Source organism: Lissotriton vulgaris, chromosome 12, assembly GCF_964263255.1.
Source record: "Lissotriton vulgaris chromosome 12, aLisVul1.2, whole genome shotgun sequence".
Taxonomy (NCBI): Eukaryota; Metazoa; Chordata; class Amphibia; order Caudata; family Salamandridae; genus Lissotriton; species Lissotriton vulgaris.
Window position 1 is genome coordinate 722,343,664 of NC_141700.1, and position 21,916 is coordinate 722,365,579.

The 21,916-nt window shown below is 46.5% G+C and overlaps 4 non-coding genes across 4 annotated transcripts; 3 read left to right on the forward strand and 1 right to left on the reverse strand.

Annotated features, from left to right (window-relative positions):
* Positions 1 to 911: 911 nt before the first annotated feature.
* TRNAS-AGA (transfer RNA serine (anticodon AGA)) lies at positions 912 to 993 on the reverse strand. The gene has a single exon. It is a non-coding gene; the product is annotated as a tRNA-Ser (tRNA).
* A 10,500-nt stretch (positions 994 to 11,493) lies between these two features.
* TRNAH-GUG (transfer RNA histidin (anticodon GUG)) lies at positions 11,494 to 11,565 on the forward strand. Its single transcript has one exon. It is a non-coding gene; the product is annotated as a tRNA-His (tRNA).
* A 3,277-nt stretch (positions 11,566 to 14,842) lies between these two features.
* On the forward strand, positions 14,843 to 14,915 carry TRNAV-AAC (transfer RNA valine (anticodon AAC)). Its single transcript has one exon. It is a non-coding gene; the product is annotated as a tRNA-Val (tRNA).
* Positions 14,916 to 18,452: 3,537 nt separating this feature from the next.
* TRNAV-AAC (transfer RNA valine (anticodon AAC)) lies at positions 18,453 to 18,525 on the forward strand. Its single transcript has one exon. It is a non-coding gene; the product is annotated as a tRNA-Val (tRNA).
* The last annotated feature ends 3,391 nt before the right edge of the window (positions 18,526 to 21,916 follow it).

Genomic DNA, 21,916 nt, shown 5'->3' on the forward strand with positions numbered 1-21,916 from the left:
GGGAGGGGGCGGAGCGGGTAAACAAAGAAGGACGTGCTCGCGCACGCGCTTTTAAGGTCAATGCGCATGCGCATAAGCTCAATGCGCATGCGCATTGACCTTAAAAGTCACGGGCACTGCAAGGAATCGCCACGATTCCTTGCAGTGTAGATAAAGAGTGGATAACTCGCAATAGTCTCGCTTGCTCGATGCGCATGCGCATCGACAGGCGAGACCTAAAAAGTAGTTGTGGCTTTTCTTGAGTGCTCAGCCCTCTTGAGCTGGCAGAAGAAAGGTGTCAGCATGTTGGAAATAGATTCATTGAAAGGACATTGGAACCCCGATTTCCGTGTAGTCAGCAGGAGCTTTAACCAACTGAGCTAACCAGACAGAGGAGTGAGTTTCCTACTCACTGCCTCTTGTAGGCTGTTATTAAAGCAGTAACTGAAGGTCGGCTGCTCTTTTTATCGATACACTTTTAAGGCAGCAACAGCTGCCCGAACCTCTCCTGTTAGGCACTGTGACTAATTCAATAAAGTTCTTAGGTTCCTCGCTGCAGATACTTTGTTTTTCCTCCTCTGAGACTGAAGACGAGATGAACAGAGCCAGAGAATTCGGTGCAGATTTAATGTTGTTTTCGCACCAAGACGTGTGGGAGACATAAAGGCGAGTTTGATGGAAAACTGAAAGAAAAGAGAAGAGCGCGTCAGAGAGAAGGAGAACAAAGGAAAGGAGGGCGGGGGTAGAAGGGTGGGTGTGAATCCATAAAGGAGGTCTAATGCGATGAAATAAGGTCTTAGAAGAAGAGTTTGAAAGGCCGATGAAAGGATGGAAGACGAGTCCTAGGAGTTGGAGCAAGACAATGGACTGAGGAAAGAGATCAAAGTCCTAAAGATGCTGAGCAACGCCCGGAGAATGTGCCAAAAATCAAACGTAGTCGGCAGGATTCGAACCTGCGCGGGGAGACCCCAATGGATTTCTAGTCCATCGCCTTAACCGCTCGGCCACGACTACCTGGTGTGAAGAGACACACTGTGCCCTTTGAACCCTCTCTACGGTGACGTGCAGTCCTGACGGGTTTTATGAATGTGATTTGATGCATAACTCTCTGAACACTCTGCATTTCTCGCTGTGAATATGTTCTAATTCACCAATTCTTTCACAGGGCTCCTGGTGACTGCACCGCCCACCTTGCCCCGGATGGGCTCAGGGGAACTGCTCGACTCCCTTCAAAGACCGCGGCGCATTTCACTGATTGTCCTTCATTTATACAACTCTTAAACCCCATCCTCTGGTGTTACTTGAAGGGGCGTGTTAATGTCATCAGGTGGCGTCTGAGGAAGTCCGGCTCGCGGTAGCCACCGGTAATTCTCGCAAAGGGGCGTGGCCAATGTAATTGAGGGCGTGGCTCAAATAACTTGAGCTAAAAGTCTGCCTTTAGCATAGTGTGCCGCCCGACTTGTATTTTGCTGTCCCTGTCATTGCATCCAGATATATGATACAAGTAACATCATGCCTACAACAAGCCAGGACTAGTTGCTTTGTCAATGGTTGTTATTTGCATAAGACAAATAAGCAGCAACTATGACTTGTACATAATATTGAAAAAGCTGCCACTTAAACCCATGGGGGCACCATGACAATGTTGTTGCTCCTGAATTTCAGAGAGACAGGATATCCGGAGAGAAAATGTCTCTCTTTACATGATTTCCCTTCCCCTTCAACGCCCACCTGGCATGACGTCATGCTGTAACTTCTCCACCTGTGAGAAGTGAGCAGTGTGAGCAGCGCACCTCGATGTGCCCGCTGTCACTGCAGTCCGGAAAAAATGGCCAGTGCACACAACAGAGCCCGATAGAGACCCGTTCGGAGGCCTCATTTACAAAACTGCCGGTGCTCAGCACAAGTGAGACCCGGCCCACTTAAAGCCCTGGTGATGGTGAAGCACCAGAAACAGGAGAACAATAAAGACACCGTTGGAATAGCGCCACCTTGTGCCAGGGATGCGTTAAAACCTGTATTAATGTGGGGATCAAAAAGAAGTTTGGAAACATTTCTTAAAAGTCTAAGTTTAGGACTCACTGTATTGAGCGGTCACTTCAATGCAGTCCCCACACCAACTCGTGATTGTACCTGCCCTGCTGCTTCCATTCTTCTCAGCCTGGGATGCTTCCCCTCAGCACCTAGACCCATGTGGCACGTCAACGCTTGATTTATCCAATATTCACCTAATTGTGTGGCAAAAGAGATATGCAGAGCTATAATAATAGTCTACTTACTCAAATGCAAACAGGTATAAAGAAAAACACCACATTTTGTCAGTCAGGGTTTGAAACCTTATCTCAAAACTTGCTTTAGTGATAGTAGAGCTTGTGCCTTTCAGAAAGACATGAAGTCAGTGTTACTGGCAAATCCTGTTAAGAGAAAACAGGAGGGAAACAGTGGGAGGGAAGACTTCTCTGACATCCCGGCATCCTCATAGAAAACTGTGTGAATAAGCACAACTCAGCCTTAAAGTCATTGAAGGCGCCAATTCAACATCAATTCCAACCTAAACTTTGGCAAAAAAGCGGTATATCACCTACAGACGAATATATGTTTCCATTCGGCAAACAAAAATCCCGCATACCATCACTCCGCATTTTTTAGTCCGCAAAAACCATTACTCCTCAAGCCATAATTCCGCAAATTTTTACAACGCATATGACTTTACTACGCATGCAATTACAACGCAAATGCATGTGTGGTGAAGTCATATACTTTGTAAAAGTACTTTATTTTTAAAAATATATATATAAATATTTATATATAAATATATATATATATATATATATATATATATATATATATATATATATATATATATACACATATATATTTTTAATTAAAATTAAACTTTATTTCTTTAAAATTACATTATATTTAGAACTATATTAATATTACACACACACACACACGTATATATATATATATATATATATATATATATATATATATATATATATATATATATATATATAATATAAAAATATATATTTAATTTTTTTTAATTAATAATTACCCTATACACCCTAAAAACGAATCCCACCCTACTCCCTTTAAATACCCCAGCACCCTTAAACACTAACCCATCCTGACCCTAAAGATACCCCTGTACCCCAAAACCCAAACCTACCCCTGAACCCTAAAAATACCCCTGTACCCCAATGCCCAAACCTACCCCTGTGCAGCTGATGAGGCAAAGAAAGACTGGATGGTCGGATGCGCTGTGGGTAGCCCTCCTGAAGCGCTTGGCGCATTGCTTTTTCATTTTTTTCCGGTCTGCCATGACCGTGGGAGGGGCTCCACCTCGTCGGATGCTCAAGCCTCTGAAGTCGGGGACTGGAGCGAGGAAACCCTTCCTTGCTCATTCAGCACAGCACATCGTTTTTAATGATCGTCAGCTTCACAACCCACCTCCGACCCACAAACCACAGGGTAGTGAAACAAGATGACTTACCGGACAATAATGCACAGCCTACTCAAGGTAACACTACAACACTCGCCATATAGACTACAGCTACCAGCATGCTGTGTAGCATGATGTGAAGAGCAACGCCCACTTAGGGCTGCCGGATTTAAATAAACCGCATTTAAATCAACATGGTGGGTGGAGTGTGCTTATTGCAGCAGTCCATGAGGAAGGGGCGTGTCTGCCCCGAAACGCGTCGGACTTCCTTGTTAACTCTCTGGAGGAGAGCTGTGCAGCTGATGGGGCAAAGAAAGACTGGATGGTCGGATGCGCTGTGGGTAGCCCTCCTGAAGCGCTTGGCGCATTGCTTTTTCATATATATATATATATATATAAATATAAAAATATATATTTAATTTTTTTAAATTAATAATTACCCTATACACCCTAAAAACGAATCCCACCCTAGTCCCTTTAAATACCCCAGCACCCTTAAACACTAACCCATCCTGACCCTAAAGATACCCCTGTACCCCAAAACCCAAACCTACCCCTGAACCCCAAAAATACCCCTGTACCCCAATGCCCAAACCTACCCCTGAACCCTAAAAATACCCCTGTAACCTAAAACCCAAACCTACCCCTGAACCCTAAAAATACCCCTGTACCCCAAAACCCAAACATACCCCTGAACCCTAAAAATACCCCTGTACCCCAAAACCCAAACATACCCCTGAACCCTAAAAATACCCCTTTACCCCAAAACCTAAACCTACCCCTTATCCCTAAAAATACCCCTGGGATGAATGATAAAGTTATACCCCAGACCTCCAGTGGTAACTGCCTCTGCTTCTCACAATCTGGGCCCAGTAACACATGCCTACCCTGGGACTCCTGGAAAAGTTACCAAAGTCCTAACCCTCCCACTCAGCGGTACTCTATAATATTGACGTGGGAAAGGAATGCACATGCAGAGACATGGGCAATCTCATACAAAGTGTTCAACCATTTCAGGTTACCACATACATGGAGCCCAAATTTGACTCCACCATGCTCTCTGATAGACATGCACACAGTCCTCACACTTACAAACAGGTCCAATGTTATAGAAGAATGACGGAACCTTTGCATGGGGCAGTTCAGCAAGCAACTCCCCCTGAAGGGAGCAAGTAAAAAGGTTGGTCCCCCGGCTGTAGGGAGAAGTAGCGGCACTCATGACAGATGCACAGTGGGAGCACCTTCGACAGCCGAGCAGTGCTTTGGGTAGAACGCTGGTTGTCAGGCTCAAAGGGGTGGGAATGAAAACCTGCAAATCTGAAGGAAAACCTCGAAATGCATGGCAGTTAAAAAAAAAAAACTGCACTCTCATCTGGAAAGATGTGACCCCCTTTAAAAATGTTTTGATTTTCATAGGTGCTGAAAGAAGCTAATATAAAACTAAGTCACTCAGTGTTAAACTGCTGAATTTAGAATTGCATAATAACCATGTTAGACCTGTTAGCCTTAGGGTGGTCTTCCCTCAAACTTTTTGTCTGTTTACATCCTCTTTTTGCTGTTTCTTTTAGTTGGCCTTAAGACTCTGAGCACTTTACTACTGCTGACCAGTAGTAAAGTGCATTTACTTCTCCCCTAAATGTGGTAACATTTGTGTATACACAACTGCCATATTTAATTTACTTGTAAGTTTCTTGTCAAGTGGTATACCATAAACCCAGAGCCTGTATATGAAATGCTACTAGTGGGCCTGCAACACTGATTGTGCCACCCACAGAAGCAGCCCTTTAAACACGTCTCCGGCCTGCCACTGCAGAGCCTTTGTGTGCAGTTTTACTGCCACATCTCTGTGGCATTAAAAACACGTTGCCAAGCCCTAAACACTCCTTTTATGGCACATAAGCAACTCCTAAGGTCGGCCCTGGGTGGCCAATAGCGCAGGGTGCGGGGTAAGTCAAAGGTAGGACATGTACTTTTAAGTTTGTCATGTCCTAATAATGAAAAACACCTAAATGCTTTGTTCACTTCTGTCAGGCCTATACCTCTCATAGGTTAACACTGGGAATTTTTTTATACACTTTTAAGCTATGATTCCTGACAAGAAAGGAGTAGCTCTATCATGTTTTATATCTTTGGAATGATAATGATAAATCCTCTTTACTGGTAAAGTTGGATTTAACATTACTATCTTAGAAATTCCACTTTTTAGAAATCTGGCATTTCTCTGCTCCTAAAGCTCTGAGTGACTGCAGCATGTCTCCTTTACATATCTGGGTGGGTGACAGCTACATTTTCTGCATTCCCCCTAGACAGCAACAAACACAGGAAGGTTATGTGTGTGAGTGGCCATCTGCATTCTGATGGCCCTTTCTTGGCAGGAACGGAGGGAAAGGCTGATACTCACACCTGAATAGCCAAAGCACTGTCCCCACACAAAGGACTGAATAACCCCCACAGGTAGTCTGGAGCCAGGGCTGGGAAGAAAGAGCTTCTGTTCACTTCAAATACCATCCTTTGAAGTCACCCCCACTTCAATGGCACAAATGTCTATAAGAACTGGGTCTTGGACCCCCTCAAATCAGACATCTCTGGACCTATGAGGAACCTCAATCAGGAGAACTGGTGTGCTGCTACAAGGACTGTCACTCTGCTGGACAGCTGCTCTGGAAGAACTGCTTTTCTGCTGTGCTGCCCTGCTATTTACTGCTCGCTAACCCTGCCGAGGGAGAGCTGGACTGTGTCTTGAACCCAGAGTGATCTCAAAGGGCTTGTTGGCTTAATGCCTGTTGTTGGAGATTCCCGAGTATCAAAGTCTCTTTCTCAGCTCCTATGCCATGCTCACTGGAAGTGGGCCCAGATACTTGCACCAGAAAAAGCGAATCATCTCCATTCTGCATGTAGCAGAACTGAGGCATCTACCCTGTTGAGGGAGTAGAATCGGCACATCGCTCTCGGAACCAACGCATCACCTTGAGAGCACAATGCAGCTCTGTACCAGTGTGGAGAGGTTTACACATCCCCGTACCTGTATAAAGAAATACGGCGCATTGCACATTGGAACCAATGCAACTCGGCTCAGCGCTTTGTATATGGAACTGACATATCACCACCTCTGCCTGTAGAAAATGGACAAGTCACTCACCTGCTGGCTTGAAATCAATGCATCACTCGACTTCACCCTGCATCTCGCAGTTGTGAGGAGGATAAGATATTTCGTTCAATGAGGCCTGCATGTGTTCTGTAACTGGCCTGTGCTCCTTCACGAACAATTGACTTTGGCCTGGTCCAGTGCGACTAGATAACCCCATGGGCGCTTATTGCATCTAAGGGCTAGAACTCTTTTTATTCTCTAAAAGTTCATATCTCAACTTCTACTTATTGGATTTTTGTCACTTAAGTCTTGTTTTATTTAAACAATGATAATCTATTTGCCTAACATGGTGTGGAGTCTTTTTGTGGTGTTTTCATTGTGTTACTGTGTGTTGTGTTGCACAGATACTTCACACATTGACTCTTAAGTTCAGCCTCACTGTTCTGTGCCAAGCTACTAGAGGTGGGGTAAAGGATAACTTTTGGTGTGTATCTTACTTACCCTGACCAGGATTGTGGTTTCTGCTTAGACAAGATACCTCTGCCAACCAGAAAACCAATTTCTAGCAAACCAAAAGTACTGTGATAAACAAGGAGGGAGGTAAAGGGTCTTTCCATCTTCTGCATATCTCCCTTCTTGCAAGCAGTACTGCGTAGAACACCAAACTTCTAGCTGAAATCTGAAGTCCATCTAAAAGCCCAAATATCAACAAAGGCAAGTTTATAGTTATCTAGAACTCCAACAATGTTGTAAGAGTGTCGCCAATGGCTACCCAAAAAGTGCCTAATCAGGGACACTCGAAAAACATATGGGCGTCTGATGTAGCGATAAGCCCACACTTAGCGCATGAAACTGATTTTCCCTCTGTGAATTAAAGATAACCTAAGTGGAGAATAATAAGCCCTGTGAAGGGTATAAAGATGATTTCTATGCAGCCAAGACGGCTTCACAATATTCCATAAAAGCTCAAAAGAGGAAGCCCACAGTTCTTGCAAGTCGTGACCGGTGATTAAAGAGCCCCATAACAAGTCTGGTAAGCTAAAGTCTCCATCCATTTCCTCGAGTATAAGTTTATACCATTGAGAGACCTCTTTTTTTGCTGGCTCTCTGTTCACTAAATTGGTAATAAGGAGGCTATAGCCACCAAGAACAAGTTTATTCTCTCTATGGGATGATGGTGTATGTGCTTTAGTCCAGCTGGCCATTTGCAGGTATTTAAATCATGAGAGATTGGGGCCGATCTCAGTTCAAAGTTGTTCCCATGAGAGTAGGTAACCATCAAAAAATAGGTCTCCCCAAACTTCCATACCTGCATCTCTCAAGGGTGCCGCTAAGGTACCTCCTAGCCAAGCCGGACTTTCAGGCAACCCCCATAATGGTGCTTTATCACAAAAATACCCCTGTTTTATGGATTTTGTTACATCTGCCCACATTTTTGCAAGCCCTTGCAAGACCTTCAATTTGATTTTTTTAAAGAACTTCGAATTACCAAATTTAAAAAGAAAACCAGATTGACCAAGACCTTCACCATCCAACATAGCAGAAAACATTAAGCCCAACCCGTGATCAGTGGGGATTTTGAACAGCATTCGGGTATGGGAGAGCTGGAAAGCCCAAGCGTATAGTTTTAAATCAGGGGCCGCCAAGCCCCCCTTGTCCCTTCGCCTCCTGAGTTTCTTCCACGCTATTCTTGGTAAGTGATTGTTCCAAATAAACAATGAAATGTCTGACTGAAATTTAACTAAGCAAGATTGATCAAAATATAAGGGAATAGTGTTAAATAAAAAGAAAATGTTGGGTAAAATCGACATTTTAATCAATTTGATCCTCCCAATCAAAGAAAGAGGGAGGAGAGACCATGATTGTAAAAGCTTACGGCACCCATTACTACAGCTAAAAGATTGACTTGGGAAATTTTGTTGATATCTTTTACGATATTCAATCCCAAATACCGCATTGACGAGGCTGCCTGTACACCGATGACGCTCTCCTCGTCCTTCCAAACAATCATATCAGTCTTAGCTGTATTTATCTCATACGCAGATACTTGACCGAAAATGGAGGCTAGTCTTAGAATTGCTGGAAGTGCAGAGCTAACCTCCGAGGTGAAAATAAGCACATCATCGGCATATAGGGCAACTTTTTTCTCCCACCCTTTATATGAAAAAGACTTAATAGTACCCTCATCCCTCAGTTGTTGCGCGAAGGGTTCAATGTAGATATCAACAAGTAAGGGTGAGAGCGGGCAGCCCTGGCGTGTCCCCCTTGAGATGTTAAATGGGTCTGAGAGCTCTCCGTTTACTAATAAACGCACAGTTGGGTTACGGTACAGTAGGCTGACTGTCCGGCGGAACCCCGCTCACACGCCGATCACTTTTGCTCAGATTTGGTCCTTCCAGGAAGGACATAAAACTTGAGTACCAAAAGGTGATTCTGTTCACTGTGTGGCAGTTTACAAAACATAAATTAAGGGAAGTGGGTGAGTACTCTCAGGGTTCACGCACAAAGGGACATGACCCAATTCTTGGAGTGGCATGAACCTATCAGGTGGTTTCACCCAAGGATCACCGAGTTCAAGGCAAAGTGTTTAGTACGTAGGTGCGTTTAGTGCCTTAGCTAAATCTATTGGTTCCTGGGAGAAAAAAAACGAAATCCCGAAGTCTGATGTTGCATTTTAAATATCCGTTTGTAAGTATTTCTTTTTCATAAATACAAAAAGGGCAAAGGAACCATGAACAGCCGACACGTGTTTCGCCCCTATGGTTGGGAGGCCAAAGGATTTTTTAAGGCAATTATTGTTTATGGATAGAATTGCAGTTTCGAAGTAGATGGTTCAGATGAAGAAATGCTTTGTCCGTGTAAAGGCAAACTATCAGAGGATGGATAGGGAAATTCAGGACTCTGCGGTCAGAAAATATATTTTAATACTTTTTTTTAACTGGCTTCTATTTTCAGTTTTTATTGTATTTTGCTGATGAGATGTACTTCACTGTGAACGTGGAGGGAAGCTGATTGCTCCATGTAAAAAGAGTCATTGTAATTTGTTGGAGGAGGAGGGGTCAGTACAAAAATGTATCAGTCAAAATATGATGCCAATTTAAAATTGTGCATACTTTCACAATCTGTTAAGCTATTTGTCCAAAACATATATTCTGTTTACATTCTGTTTGTGCATAGTGTGTGTGAGCGAGTTCATCGACAGTGGTGCGAGCGTTGGGTGAAAAATTTGCCGGTGTGAGTGTCGGTTGAGCTGCATGAATGCAATGTGAAAGCAGGGCCCATGTAATTGTCGAATGAGAGGAGTGTGTGGAGAATGAGTGGAGTGAATGGAGGTGGTGTAAATGCAGGGTGAGTGGTGTTCCTGTGTGTGGCGCAGGGTGAGTGGTGAGAGGGAAGGGTGATCTGTGAGAGAGACTGCTGAATACATTGTGAGAGGAGTTAGTGCAAGTTGATAATGTGTCTCTATGAGTTCCGGCACTCTGTTGTCCCTATGTGCAGGCAAGGTACACAGAGTGCCTGTATGAATGCAAGCTGAGAGATTTGTTTGTGGGAGTGCAGGGTGAGAGGAGGGAGTGCAGAGCCAGTGATGTGACTCGGGTGAGTGAAATGCTTGTTTGTGTGAGTGCTGTGCTCATGTGAGTGAAGAGTGAGCTGTGTGAGTGACAGGAGTGCCTTCGTGAGTGCAGAGTGAGCATGCAACAGTGTGAGAGTATTGAGAGCATGGTGAGTGAAGTGACCATGTTTAATGAATTTGAGTGTGGGTGAAAGTGCAGAGTAGGGTGAATGAATGCATGTTTAGTGATTTGCTTGTTTGAGTGAGTTTCTAGAATGAGCAGTGAGAGTTACAGGTGAGTGAAGAGTCACATGAGTGCAGGGTGGGTAGTGTATTCGTGTGGGAAACATCCTTTACGACGCAACTTTTACCACACAGTAACTTTACAACGCAGGTTTTTCAACGCAAGTCATTACAACGACTTGCGCTAGGGGGCGCTCTAGGATAGGTAACAGTTTAATTTACTATCCAACACCTTCCCTACTATCCACGGGGACTGGAGTTGGAATAGTAAATTAAACTATTCACTATCCAGTACCCCCCAACGCAAGTCGTTGTAACGACCTGCGTTGAAAAACCTGCGTTGTAAAGGCATGCTGGTAAAAGCATGCGTTGTAACAACGTACATCCATTCGTGTGACTGCAGGGCGAGTACAGTGTGATCAGCGCAAGTGCATGGTGAGTGGTGTGAGCGTTAGCCCGATGGGCATGGCGCGGCTGCTATACAGAAACCACTTTCTCACAGTAACAATACGTCTCTCAATTCCCTCTACTCTTCTAATCCTATCAATGCTCACTCTACCGCCTCCCTCTTCCATAAACCAACTGCCCTTTAAATCGCCGACTCCCCACCCCAAGCCAACCCCCCCACCCTGTTTAATGTGAATCTCAAAAACAAGAGAAGTGTGGAGTAACTCATTTTACGTGTTAAAATATTTCTTGAGCTAGCTGAACAGAGGTACCGTAGTGTCGGCATGAAATGTGTCTTTCTGTACCCAAACAACAGTGTGTAAAACAGACGGTAAAAGTCCACAGCTTGATCTCTGATATTAACCTGAATACCCCTTTTACAATACTCCCACCTTCCCTCTTGATATTTCTGTATTTTTAGTTCTAGCTTTTTCCAGTCTCATTGAGCAAGGTCACACATCTAACTCTCTTTGGCTGTACCGCTGCGCTCAGTCACTTTCTGCTCCAAACGTGCATAAGAGAGTGGGGTAACACACAGCGTGGCGAGGAAACTCCGTCTGTGTGCTTAGTATGGATGTAAAGACTTTGCCTTGTCTTCTGGCCTACAAAGGAAGATCATAGGGTACTGTCGACGTATCAGAACCAGTCCTCTCACTATTACAGACCTTCACAGCAGCGGACGGCTGACAGCCATCAAAGCTACAACCGGCGATCAGCACAGAGCCCAAGTAGCTCGCCGTGATCGTATAGTGGTTAGTACTCTGCGTTGTGGCCGCAGCAACCCCGGTTCGAATCCGGGTCACGGCATTGCGGGTGGCAATGTCACGGCAGTTGGGCGCTAAATTTTTAATATTTACTTTACTTTCTAAATGATTCCTATATTATATAGAGAAATTATAGCAAACACATCTTCCCTATAATCTTATTAACTACAACCATTTCCCCAACTGTATATATGGCTTTCTCGGTTCGAATCCGAGTCACGGCATTTTGGGTGGCAATGTGACGGCAGTTGGGTACTCACTTTTTTTTGGGATTAAATATCCACTTTATGTGTAAATGATTATTATATTGTGTAAAGAAATGATGTAAAGGAATTATAGCAAACACATCTTCACAGTTATCTTATTACCAGCATCGGTTTTCACAAATGTAAAACAAATTAAAACAAATGAGAAGCCTTGGTCGATACACATTTAACTGTTTTATTAAAATGTTTCACAATCGAAAATATAAGCGACAAACTTTTAAATATACGTTTGTCGTACATAAGTTCCCGCTTTGGAGATGGAGAGGGGTAAAGCAAAGATTTGACTTAAAATTCGGAATGGAAGCACAGAGGTCATGTGCACAGACAGAAGGCAAGGGCCCGGGTCAACAGAAACGGATCGGGGGCTGTATGGCTAATGCAGAAGACGAGACTCCCCAGCTGCAGGGGTCTGCATGTCATAATTTTGTTGAAATGTGTTAATAGTCACATTTTTGTGGGGTGAGTGTCCTGTAGTAAGGTGCATTTCTTTAGCTCAGAATAAAGTCCTCATTTTTAGCAATGTATGGGGGCATAGCTTAGCCTTGATATCTATAATATGTGAAGATGGTGCAGTGGTACCGGGATGCTGAGCTGACCACGGAGTCCCAATTATGTCTGTTTATTGATACCCAACCATGGATGAAACGAGGGCATTTTCTTTGCTTGCTTTAGGGCCCATGCCACCTTGGCTACGTCACTGGCAGTGCAATAGCCAACCCTGTCTTCGTGAGAGGCGGAAGTGATGATAAAGGAAACGTTCTCCATCGATTTCCCTCCATTTTATCTGTGAGTCTGACTGCCACAGCTTACAGATTTTTGAAATTTCGTTTCTATGACCTATGACCTGCAAGGCGGACCTTATTCATACATTGCCCCTGATCCCTCGTCCCCCAGAGGCCTGCATGCCTCTCTGCTGGGATACAGGTTTACATAAAGGGACCCCACAAAGGCCCAGAGGCCTGAAAGCCTCCATCCGCCCCTGTGCACTGACTGCCACTCATGGCCTTTCCCAGTGCCCTCTAAAGGACAGGCTGGACCACTGTTGACAGATGGCGCATGTCATCTATTGTGTCACACATGGCAGACGGTGTCCTCCAAGGGACACACTTTACTACTGCAAAAATAACCCCCATTGAGTCACGTGGGAGCAGCCATCAGGATCAGCTGAGTCTTATGCACAGAGTCCAGACCTTGGGTCACAGTCAGATTCATCTTAAGCTAAAGAACAGGAGCTTCCATGAAGCCTCCGTAAAAGCACAATATCTAGTGGTAGAGTCAAGCCAGTAAGTAGGCTCCTCTTCTGAGAGGGTGCTGGATCCACACACGAACTTAGCCCTTCAGTGACATCCCCCAAACAAGTCTCTGGCAGCAAATGACAACAGAGTCTGGTCTACTTGTGAACAATCATGTGATGGACGAAAGCTTTGTACGTACGCTGGATCACTCTACCTGGAAAGTAGGTCTTGGCTGGCATTGAAAGCAAGTGGACCCAATTGGGCTTTAAGATGAATACTTGTTTAAAACACGGCTTATGAGATTCTTTGAGGACAAGAGAAAATTGAGAATAATTTTGCCTCATACTAACTGTAAGAGATTGTCAAGAGATACAAGGCTTGGCACATGATGCAGTTTGACAAAGAACCTTAAGCAGAGTCTCCTTTTACTGGGAACATATGAAAGGGTTCAGCCATATATGTGCTAGGTTATCCATTGCGCAATTCATGACAAATATCTGACAGAACATCCAGAGGTGGTTCTTAGACTGCAAACTAGGAAGTGGACAGTGAACTTCCTTGTTTTTGATCCATCAAAAGGATGATCCATTGAAGCACCAAACCTCCAGTGCCAAGGTCCTGCTGTCTGAATAGGAAGATGATGTAGCCCAGACGTACCAGGGCCAACATCCTATGTATCAAGCAATCCGTGTACGCTAATCAGAAGCGAACAAGGGCAGGTCAGTTTTATCGCTAGGTCAAGAGCCCATCTGGAAGAGTCAAGGAGTCTGTGGACATTGAAGAGATACTTAGCCGACAGATCAAGATCACTGCTCTCTCTGGTGCAATAGTCAATGATTCAACATGGATATGAGGTAAGGCAGGGCTTCTATAGTGCCATGTCCACAACAGATTTTCTTACCTCTTACCTTACCTCAGACTGGCCACATGGCCGGCCGCTGCCTCTCTGTCCGCTCGCTGCTGCCACTCGATCCTCGATTGCAGGAACCAGCGTTATGCTTAGTCTGAGCGTGGGATTCGGTGCTCAGATGGGGAATGGGGGCCTGGGCATGTTCTGCACCAAGACTGTAATGCAGGCTGAGTGAAAAACATGCAAAGTGTGCATGATTGTTATGTTCGGGCCAAGAGGGTCGGCCAAATAGTTATGAGCACTTTAGAGCGGAGCAACCACTCCTCCTCCTGGCCCCTGCTCTGGCCGTCCAGCCCACCCCGCATCAGAAACCAGAAAAATAAAATGATAAAAACAATGGCTATTATCATTTTTAGTTTTCATTTTTTTTTACACTGCATAAAGCAGTGGGGCGACGCTCCTCTACCTTAGCGGAGGAGCCACCACTGATCCTTCCCCCAATCCCCGCCCATCAAAGAGAAAAGTTGTAGCAGACAATAGTGCGATGCCCAGGGGCCTGCACAGACTATCAACCACATACCCCTGGACAACAACCCCGGCCCGTGCTACCAGCGAACCCTGCGTGACTCCACTCCACCCCAACCACAAACGATCCAGAACAAAGCCATGGAACATCAATCACACCACCCACTTAGAGCCCAGGGGGTCAATAGCAGAAGAGGTGGTATCAGAGGGTACCCATGCTCTTCCTTACTGCCAATAAAACAGTTCACACTGAAGGTTTCCCGCTACCCAGACTGACAATGGCTGATCTAGAATTCATGTGATAAATACAAGGTCTGCAACTAAAAAGATGACAGGAGAAAACATCTAAAAAGCGTCTAGAAATTATAACGAACAAACTTTACCTCTGTTGGACACAGACATGGTAGATAATGAGTGAGCAACTCGCTGACCAGCATTCAAATGGTTTCGGTAGTGTAGTGGTTATCACGTTCGCCTAACACGCAACAGGTCCCCGGTTCGAGACCGGGCGGAAACATTCTTTTTTTTCTCAGCCTTGCCAAACAGCCACTGCACTTAAGGAAATATACTGCAGTATATAAACAACATCCTATTTACAAACACAGAAATTATTTTACCAAGTGTTAATACAAATATACTGTCACTTACAAACAGACGTACTGCCACATGTAGGCATTAATGTACTGCCACTAAGAGGCCAGAAAGTGCTCTACACTAACACGGAACAATATTCTCACATGGACAGATCTCAAGGATATATATGGATATGGATATTTTCCCACGTGCAGTATGGTGGCGCATTGCCACATGCATACGTGAGCGTGTAAATACAAACAGACGTACAGGTGGCTCTAATTAAAAGCATGTAAGATTTATTGCGCTCAGGCATGTTTGTGCGGTTGCACACAGATTGCTTGCAGTGTGCGAGCTCCATAGACATAAGGGGTTCAGTGCTTGGTGTACGTGAGATCTGTGCACATTTAATGTGATTTTTGTGCTTTGCTTTATCACTGCAGCAGAGGGGGTTCGGTGCCTGCTGTATATGAGCTCTGTGTCTCTTTATCACTATAGCAACGGCGGGTATGTGTCTCCTAAAAGGGCTGATTTCATCACTAAATGCAGCTCTTCCGTTGTGGAACTTAGTGCTTCACTTTTTAATGGAATTCTCTCTATGAGGTCGTGACCCTCTACGCCGGAACCACAGCCAAATTACAGAAAAAACTCCAACGCATCCAAAATGCATCGGCCAGACTCATATTGGACATCCCTCGCCAAGCTCACATTACCGGCCACCTGAAAGACCTCCACTGGCTCCCCGTCAACAAGAGAATAACGTTCCGTCTCCTCACCCACACTCACAAGGCCCTCCACAAACTAGGGCCCGAATGCCTCAACACACGACTGTCCTTCTACACACCCACCCGCCAACTAAGATCCTCCAACCAAGCGCTTGCCGCAGTTCCGCGCATCCACAAATCCACCATGGGAGGAAGATCCTTCTACCTGGCGGCCAAGACCTGGAACTCTCTCCCCACTCACCTCCGCCTCACACTGAACCACATTTCCTTCAGAAAGGAACTTAAAACCTGGCTATTCGATAAATAATGCTCCCCCTCCCACAAGCGCCTTGAGACCCTATGGGTGAGTAGTGCGCTATACAAATCTCCGAACTTGAACTTAATGAATTATCTCAGCACTATGCAGTACTGCTAGGAATATTATCAAGTCACGCTGACATATTTAGAGCAGATGTTTCTAAACTGGTTTGAATAAACATCTGTCAGAGAGTTGTGTGTTTTACGATAATTGCTGGAGTCTCGATTGGCTGGAGAATGCTTCTGCTGTGTGTGAGTAATACAGATTTAATCTTCAGTACGCATTGCTCATCAGGCACCCGCCCTCTTCTCTCCGGTGAGACATTTCTATTGCTCCCCTTCAATTTTTATATCTGACTCTCACAGTTGTTTAATCGTTTTGTATTTGTTTTTAAAAAGCAACGTTTTTCGCTATGTATCATATGCGTCTGGCATCAAAGGTGACTTACCTTTGACTGAGGTGTGTAGGTGACATCGCGTGGTCGAGCGGTCCAAGGCCTTGAACTAATGCTCTAGTGTCTCTGGTGGTGTGGGTTCGAATAACCACTGCCAGTTTATTATTCAATAAATATAAATATTCCTTTCAGCACCGGGCCGATTGTTCGCTCCTCCAGATATTACACATTTAGTGGCTCTGAAACATATCCATAATTTAAGGGTTACACTCTATCCTTTTACGAACTTTCTTGCCATAAATTACTCAATTATTTTCAATGTGGAGTACAGGACATATTTAACAACAAAAGGAGAGGTAGGGAGAATGAGGCACTCTCTTAGTCCCCGGTTAGTTATGCAAAAACAAGAAAAGAGAGGTCAGATCAAACACTTGATCAATCTAAGCGTAAACTATATAGACCACAGTTCAAGGAGTCAACACAAGATTAGATTATCACATCCGACTTGGGTGATAAAGAAAGCCCTCACACACTGACCTAGTCAGTGTCATGCTTCATCATCGGGCCCCACCGACAGAGGCCGAATGCCTCTGTGGTGTGCTACGACGCCAGGAAGACTGCGGAGCAGGTTTTGTGTGTGGAGGGCGTGCTCTTGTTTACAGTGAAATATTAAAAGTGCCTGGAAAAGGGTATCGAAAAAAATATTTTATAAATGATCCCTGGGGCACAAAGTAAAGAGTATTACGTGTCTGTATTTACATGCCAAGGTTCAGCACCATGGGTCTCGGGAGGGGGTCGGAGCGACCTGGCACATCGCCCTCAGCGCTCTCGACCCGCTGATAAACCTGGTTGTGGCCTCAAATCCGGACCCATGGTGCTAGTAGCGCCCCTTTTGAAAGTGCAGTGACACTCCTAATTTACGGAGTATTTTTTGGAATCGAGTATCTTACTCTTCCAATATTTTTATGCACTTTTTTCACTCTTTATTTTCACTTTCACGTCCCCAGGTCAGGGTGGGTGATTAGAGAGCCCATACCGCCGGGGTATAGTCCTGAAGAATGCCACGGTAATATACCACCCTTATGGCTGAAACATGTTGACTGAAAGAAATTGAGTATATTCTGTATTTTACCAACCTTGAACCTTGGCATGTAAATACAGACACGTAATACTCTTTACTTTGTGATAATCTAATCTTGTGTTGACTCCTTGAACTGTGGTCTGTATAGTTTACGCTTAGATTGATCAAGTGTTTGATCTGACCTCTCTTTTCTTGTTTTTTCATGAGTACAGGACATAGTCAGTTCTCCAGTTTCTGGTACCTACTGTGCTTAGAATCCTGTCACTTACACGTACGCCTTCATAAACATTCATATTTCAACTCCTTATGGAGCATCTTGACTGTAATGTTTTGGGGCCCCGGGCCCCCATACACATGGAATAATGACACAGACTCGGTTCAATAGTGATGACAGGTCAAATCCATCTTATTTTTGCCGCCTCCTCCCCAAAAAAGCATACTAGCCCCTTACAAATCTGTTTACCAATCACACATTCGTATACTATGTACACTTTACTGAAGCTCTTGCTATACAAGGTGATGAATACTGGAAAGGAAACATGAATGTGAAAATAATTTGGGGTTCCAAGTTTTGGAAAATTAAAGATACAGAAGCTGTATTTATAGCATGCATGATAACCAGGGAAATGATGTTCTTAAACAAAACAGTCCAGCAGATGCTCTTCAGGGGTCCTTTTCCAGTAAAGATGTAGAAACACCATCCACTCAGAATGGGACCGGTTTGCCTGCATTTTCTTGAGATCGAGATGCCCTATGGCCCGGACATACTGATGTGTGCAAGAACAGGGTTATTTCCAAGGCTCCGGGTCCCTTAGCAAGCAGACTAGACTGTAGACATAAATGAATACAAGGTCTTCAACTAAAAAGATGACGGGAGAAAACATGTAAAAGGCGTCCACAAAGTGAAGTGAAAAAACTGTACTGTTGCCAAACACACATGTGGTAAATAATGATTAAGCATCTGAAACAACACTGGTGCAACCGTTTCCGTAGTGTAGTGGTTATCTCGTTCGCCTAACACGCGAAAGGTCCCCGGTTTGGGACCGGGCGGAAACACTTTTTAGGTTTCGCTGGGGGGCGGAGCCGTTAGGCTCCTCCTCCAGAGAAATCTGTAGTTTCTAGTATGGGTGACTTGAACACGCCTCTCTGCTTCATTGGCTAGCTCCATAAATGGAGGCTAGCCATTGGAACAGAGAGGCGTCCGTCAATGCCGGACCAGACACGGGGGCGTTCCCGAGAATCTTTGGCTTTTGGCTACGTCATGATACGTCAGCCAAAAGCCGGGAACGCCCCCGAGAAGAGCTGGCCCGATCGCTGTGCTCATCGGCACAGATTCAGGGGTGAGGGGAGACCCGTGGTGTTTCCCTGTGCCTTATAATCCCCCGTGTCGATCTGCTGGCGAGGAAGCAGGCTGACCGCGATCTGCGGCCCGAAAATCTCTGGCCGCTAAATCACCGTCGCGGCCCGGGGCCAGAAACACCCTCTGCAAGCTGTGTTCGTGACCGGGAGCTGCGGTAGCTGAGTTCGAAGCCGCCGCGCTCCCATTGGCCACAGGAGTCGAGCCCCCTCACTGACGCCGCGACGGGATTGGCCCGTGCGCCGTCGCGTCACTACTGAAGCTGTGCAGGGATTGGCCGCTCAAGGTTCGTCATCGTGGGTTGCCCCGGGAGCCGCACTGCCGTTGGCTGACTCCCGGGTGGTTATGAGGGCTCGCCTGCAAAGCAGCGACCTGATTGGGCCATCGGCGGAGGAGCTGCACCTGAAGCACGACGAAGAGCCTCCCGGAGGAGACCCATCCCCGCCGAGGAGACCATGAGTGCCCCTGTGCCCCCGGCCTGCCGTCCCAACTGCCGAGTGCCTGCATAACTCCCCCGCCGCTCGTAGGATTGTCGAGAGCGGGCGGGAGAGCAACCGGGACCGACAGGTGAGTAGTAGGGGGGCCCCTGGGCCTTCCTGGATGCAAGCCAAATGACTATCCCCCCATCCCCTGGTTTCGCGCTATAAACAAGATGTAAAAGGGATGCATTGGCACCTCAGACCGCTGGTACCACTGCACCCTTGATGGCTACACGAGGAATGCTTTAGTGTTATTGCCTATTTAAATGTACTTATATCAAGAAAGAGGGGTGCAATTATCGCTGGCCAGCAGCTATCCCCTCCCCTCAGCTCTTAGAGCGTCTTACCTGCGCAGACACCGCGGGCTCTTGCATTTCTACGTGCAGTCACCCCCGCCTCCCCCCTCGGGGTGTCTATTCTGACCCGAGCTCCTCCTGGCCGCGGTGTGCCATGTGGTAGCCCTCGACTCCAGACACTGTTTGTTTTTCAGACCTTTCCCTCTCCCGCCCGGGCCCTGGGGTGCCATGTGGCGGCTCCTTTCTAGCACAAAGCGGGTCAGTGTGTGTCCGACCGGTGTTGACTTTGCGGAGCCGGGGCTGAGGAGAGCCTTCATGAAGGGCCGGATGCCATCGCCGCTGCCCCAGTGATTTAATTAAACGGGGCGAGGAGTGGGGAGCGGGCGCCCCGGCGCTGGCGGGGCAGAGCCGCGTCTGGGGCTGCGGTGGGGATGCGGGGTTAACCCTCTGTGGTCTGACCCCAGGTCAAGCTCTGAAGGGGGCTTGTCAGGGCGGGTTACCCCGCAGATGGAGACATCTCGCAGCCGTGCAGTGACAGGCCAGGTGAGGGCCTTGCATTCCGGCACCCCTGGGCCTCTCTGCCCCAAAACGCCAGCAGGCACCCCTTCTACCCAGCAAGCGTCATCTGAGTTCAAGGGTTCCCTCTCAGTCGAGCACGGACCATCTCTGCCAAGGAGGGGGGTGGGGGTGGGGAAGGGGGGGGGCTGTGCCCTGAAAAGAACCTTCAGATCTGGAAGCTCCCATGCCAGACGGGAGGGGTGCAGGGGCTGTGTCAGGTGGGACCCTCTCTAGCCAGGAAGGGTCTTCTGTAGCCATCGGCAGCTCTTTCCATGGGAGCCCCCATCCCTTATTTTATCCAGGAAGGAGAGGGCCAAGCAGGAACCCCCTCCCCATTCTGGCAACTGCACAGTCTGATTTCTAATATGGATAATTGGGGAAGCTGGAACACCCTCCCCCCCTTCCAACAACACACAAATTGCTCTGAACAATTTCAAAGCACTAATAACAGTAATTCTGGCGATTAGCCTGGGGGCGGGCGAGCGGCAGGGGGAGGGGGCTGCTGCACAGAGGGCGCCTGTTCGCGGGATGCAAGGTCCTGCCTGGCCCCCGGAGTGGCAGGAGAGGAGTCCCGGGGGGCGGGGTGTCTGAGGCTGAGATACCTCGGCAAGTGGCGGCTCGCCTGGAATCCTGCACCTTCTGCATCTTCCAGGCGGGCACGGTGGGAGCTCAAGAGAGGTGCTCTGTGCTCGGGGGGGGGGGGCTCGGAGAGGACGAGGGGATCGCCAACACCTGGAATCGCACCGTGCAGATGCTTCCAATTGTCAGAATGCACGAATTCTTCTGAAGTACCAGCCCCGAGGAGACGCTGCTTCCTGGCCCCGCATGGACGTGCAGGGGATGGGGAGCATCTTCCGGTTCTGTCCTGTGGACGCGTTCCTTCAGGAGACAAGGGCATATTGTTCTAAGAGGGCGGCTTCAACATCCTTTTTCAAGTGTGGGCATTAGGAGCCAAGTGTCATCAACTGTTATGCAGTTGCAAAGCCTGAGATCTGCAAAAACATCAAATTACAATATACAAACGTACTATCGTGTCGGAAATGTCTCTCTGGCTTGTGTAGAACACCTGGTGGCTTACTGCAAATTGGACCGGGGGGGGGGGGGCATGAAAGGGACGCCCCCACTTCCATCCAGTCCATCGTGCAATGTACAGATGCTTTACAGCTATAACTGGGTTTGTAAACTGTTGACAATTTAGCAATCTTTGAAGCAGGTATTACTGATTTGCACAGTGGACAACCTCCACTCTTCAAATTACACCTGGGAGCTGGGGGGGGGGGGTGGAGGGGGGACAGGGAACAATCATGGACTGGTATCTTTCTGGTGCTATTTGCCGGACAAAAAAAGTAGTAGACATTCTGAGTGTGCAGGGACTGTGGCTTGGCAGTCTGCTGTCCCTCACAGGCCTACATCCCTGCATTTGCAAAGAATCGCGAGAAGAATCCTGCCTCGTGTATATTAGAGAGGAGCAACTTTTTGTGTCTTCTTGCGAAGGGTGGTTGTGGGCTATGACTGATTTGTCATTGACAATTTCACATGGAATATTACAACCTTATCTGAGTGTCATTTAAGATCTCTTTAACCTAAATAAGCAGTGTTTGGCAGCTGTGTAATATTCTACTTGGGTGAGGATCTCCCACCAAAAACCTTTCAGTGAGAAAAGCAATTGTTGTAGAAACGATTAAATTAGCTCCTCTTTACAAACTGATAATGCCAAGAAACATCCCTTAACTAAGATGTGGGCTGTGAGAGCTGTG